This window comes from Austrofundulus limnaeus, unplaced genomic scaffold (genome assembly GCF_001266775.1).
Source record: "Austrofundulus limnaeus strain Quisiro unplaced genomic scaffold, Austrofundulus_limnaeus-1.0 Scaffold584, whole genome shotgun sequence".
In the NCBI taxonomy this organism is placed as follows: Eukaryota; Metazoa; Chordata; class Actinopteri; order Cyprinodontiformes; family Rivulidae; genus Austrofundulus; species Austrofundulus limnaeus.
This window is the reverse complement of record NW_013952986.1, coordinates 3,010-7,115: the sequence shown is the minus strand read 5'-3', so window position 1 is coordinate 7,115 and position 4,106 is coordinate 3,010. Positions and strand designations below refer to the sequence as shown.

The following is a 4,106-nucleotide window of genomic DNA, read 5'->3' as shown; positions in this document are numbered from 1 at the left end:
GGGTTATACAGTTCTGTTGTAATGATCCTCTAGTGACCCTGTAGCTGTTTTGCCTTTTTTATAAATGAACTTCCTGGATCAGGAGCTAACTTATTAATACATTTAAACATTAATTTAAGAAAACATAGGTTACAGAAATTTTCAAAAGTCATTAGATTATGTTTCTTTAGGGTTGGACAGTGATGATATCTTATTGGCTTTTTGGTAATATCTGGGGTCACGAGTGTCTGCAGCTGTTATTTTGTGGGTCAGAAGCAAAAAAGTTTAAAAACCACTGGTGAACAAGTGACCAACACATCTGACAGCTTTCTTCCTCAGCTGTTGACAAGAATGTTGATCAATAGCATTTAAAGACCTCAGTTAGTGATTATAAATTTAGCAAATGCTAATCCACTAATGAATAAAGAAATTAGCAAAAGCCCTAAAGCACTAATCAGGAAATTAGTTCCCCCCATTAGTGCTTTAGTGCTTTAGGGGAACTGTGCCCACCACTGCCCTTGTGTATAAGCACAACAACTGCCTTTTTCCACCCTGCAGGGAACATGGAGGTACTGATTGATAAGTTAACAAAAGATTATTCATATATTTCTTCATAAAGTCACAGTTAATGTTAGAAACATCATTTGAATTAGAACGAGACCAGTTTGTAATGATCAGTACAGTTTTCTTTCCTCTATTTGTTTAACATAAAAATAATTTTGTGACACATCCTGAGCAGTGTTTATCAGCCTGTGTTAAGATATGTGGTGGAAAATGCTGGGTTAACTCTTCCACTGACCGTTTAAACTAAGAGTTGAATTCATTTGCCATGATAGACAGTTCTTTACTGCCTTTATTTTTACTGTTTACATTGGTTAAATTGTTTAAACATTTCCCTTTGCCCTCTCTATTAGTTGAATATAATAAGAAGCTTTAGCTTTACGTAGCTATACAACTATTTCTCAAACTTTTATATGATAAGAGATCAGTATGAAGCTTTGGTTTTAATGCTTTCTTTAAGGCTGCATCACGAGTTTTCATGAGTTTAATGATATCAGAATTTAACCACGGAGGTGTACTTCGTTTTGTTTTACATTTTACTTCCTTTCTAAAGTTTTCTACTACTCTTGTAATAGCTACTGTTGTTGCATTACAACACTACTGCACACTCAAAGGGCATTATTTGTTCCCAGTTTAAATTTTGTAGCTCACTTTCAAATTGTAAATTTTTTGGTTTAGGAATAATAGACAATATTAATATTATCAAGTTTCCCAAAATATCTAAGTCTTTTTGCAGTGAGTATTCTAACTGTCAGATTCAAGTTATGATCAGAAAGCCCAGTAACTAAATTATACGTCTTTGTAAGTCGCTCCGGCCTATTAGCAAACATTAAATCAATAAGCGTATTGGTCTGCCGAGTAATCCTAGTTGGACCTTTAGTAACTTGGTGATAACTGAATTGAGCCATTAGATCAAAGATCAAAAACGATCACTTTAGACCCCCTTCAGACCCAGGCCAAAAGAACGGGATTAGTCTGGTTTAATAAAAATGAAGTTCGGGTTGGTTTCCTGAGTTCATTAGTTCTGCTGCTGTAGACGGACAGCTGGAGGACAAACTGATCACTTGTCCTCTCTCTGCTCTTCATGTTTTTATTATTGCTGCCAAAAAAGTGGTTTTCACTTGTATGGGCAGAAAAAACAAGAAGCTTGATGTCCTTCACCCAGCTGTGGGCTACCAGGGGTCTCACCCTGGAGTCAGGCCTGGGGGAGGGGCTTATTGGGGTCAGTATGAATGAGACTTCCTGTGGGTCCACCACCTGCAGGTCTTGGTGCTCAGATCTTGGCTTATCAAAGCTGGATCGTGGGACATTCAGTCACCTCTCTGAGTCTTATTTCAGAGGATGACCGGAGGCTGACGAGCTGAAAGAGTCCTACCAGTCCTACTGGGCCTTGGTAGCTGGTAGGAGGCAGCTGAGTCTTCTCATCACGTACGTTGTTTTACTGCACTCAGAATGGTCTTTTATAAACAAACCATTGAAATGGTGGTGATACTGTAACCACCTAACTGTGCTTCTGTCTGTGTGTCTGTTCCCATCATGTCTCAAGAACAGTGGGAAGGATTTTGTTGGAAATCACAGAACAAAGTGAATGGGAATATGCCCTGAGTTGATGAAAGTGGCGGATCTAGGATTTTTCTAAGTAAGGGGCCATCAAGCGGTCCCAATATTCATAGAGGGGCCAAATATTTGTTCAGTATTCTTGAACAGAAATCCCTGGTTTTGGTAAGGTGTATATATTGCTTGCACAGTAAATTCTCCTTACCAATTTTACATGCATTTTTAATGTACATAAAATATTCTCAAACACAGCAAAATCTAGCCATCATTGGTGAGTTGAGAGACTATTTTCTGCAGGATTGTTCAAATTTTAAGAAAATAAAAAAACTATCAGCTTGATTGATGCTGGACGTTTCTAGTGGTCTCATTTAGCACCTCTAGTGTTTTGGCATGGAACTGCACACGGCATCATCGCTTGACAAAGGACAGATGAGTGACAGGACAGGGGCACTTCAGGGGGGCAATCAAATTTCAGCAGGGGCCGCTGCCCCTGTGGCCCCGCCCCCTGGCTGATTACTATTTGGAGTCAATCAAATCTAAGACAGCCAGCGGGCGATCTACATTTGGCCTTTAGCTTTACTTGTTTCTACAAGACTTTTAATTTGGTTGAAAAAAATATCTAAATTATATTTAAAACTAGAAGCACTCTGAGAGTGCAAACCTCCACCAAGACCAATTTCCCCCATCCTGCAATGGAGTATTTCGCGGATACTGCCATCTTTGCTGAACGCAAAGAATCATGGTCCAGTTTGGGGCAGATTTCTATTCTGTGTTCTAAGCTGTAGACCTTCATGAAGCTCTAAAGCTCCCACTTCAAATATTTTCAACTGACAAAGCCTCCCTGATGGGAAGAGAAACATCTACAGTTTCAAAACAGAAGTCCAGTTATTTATATAGCTTAAAAATATTGATTTATTTAATGCCTCTAACCTCATGAAAAGCTTCATCCTGATATTGAGGACATTTATTTTATACTAGTTGTCTTTTTTCAGATGAACTATTTTAATTTTTTTTAAGTAAAATACAAATTCATATTTTTAATTCTTAGTTTTTCAAAAAAGTTATATTTATAAGGTTCTACTAATCTTATATAGCTGGGAAAGATTTAAATAAGCACAAAGCTTGGGACTCAAGAGGATAAAACTGGTGGGGCACAGCCCCCCGTGGCCACCCCCACTTGTTGTGTCCCTGGTGACTGACAGGTGATGTTCCACAGTGAAATGACGAGCTGCAGCACTGCACATCTCTGCTGGATCTAGCTGGAAGACTTTTCAAATTTGTCTTCTGAGGTATTAGTAGCAGAACCTGGTACCGGCCCACGAGCTGAACCACCGGCCCTCTGACCTGCGTCTGGGCCGGTGCTTCAGCTCTTGGGCCGGTACCAGGTTCGACTCGGCTGCGCCCGCATCTTCTCTGTTATTCCTGTAACGTAGCAACACGTTCCTGAAGTTCTGTGCAGGGCTGGGGGAGCTCGCAGCTTCTGGCTGATTCGCTCGAATTAAAAGAAATAATCTTGTGTCCGCATCGTGATCCGAAACATCACCAAAATGTAAAGGTGTGTTACGTGTGCTAGTATGAACAAGTGTTGTAAATATCATGACAATCCGTCCACATGGTTTTGAGTTCTGCTGTCCACAGACAGACAGACAGACAGACAGACAGACAGACAGACAGACAGAACATTACCTCCTCGGCGGAGGTAAAAATAGAAATATTAAAACATATGAAACCAGAACAAAGTACAGTAAAGCTGAAGGACAGCAACGTTTGGATGGAACAATTAAAGTGAGTTCATGTTTTATTCCAGAAAAACAAAAAAGGTAAAAATAAATAAATAATTGTGATGGACTTGCGACCTGTCCAGGGTGTACCCCGCCCCTCGCACTGTGACTGCTGGATATGGGCACCAGTGACCCTGAAAGGAAGAAGTGTGTACAGAAAATGCATAGATAGATAGATAGATAGATAGATAGATAGATAGATAGATAGATAGATAGATAGATAGATAG

General features: G+C 39.7%; 1 protein-coding gene across 1 annotated transcript in view; it reads right to left on the bottom strand.

Moving 5' to 3' along the window:
• The window catches only part of LOC106530980 (GTPase IMAP family member 7-like), a 7,210-nt gene that overhangs the window by 1,926 nt on the left and 1,178 nt on the right, over positions 1-4,106 (bottom strand).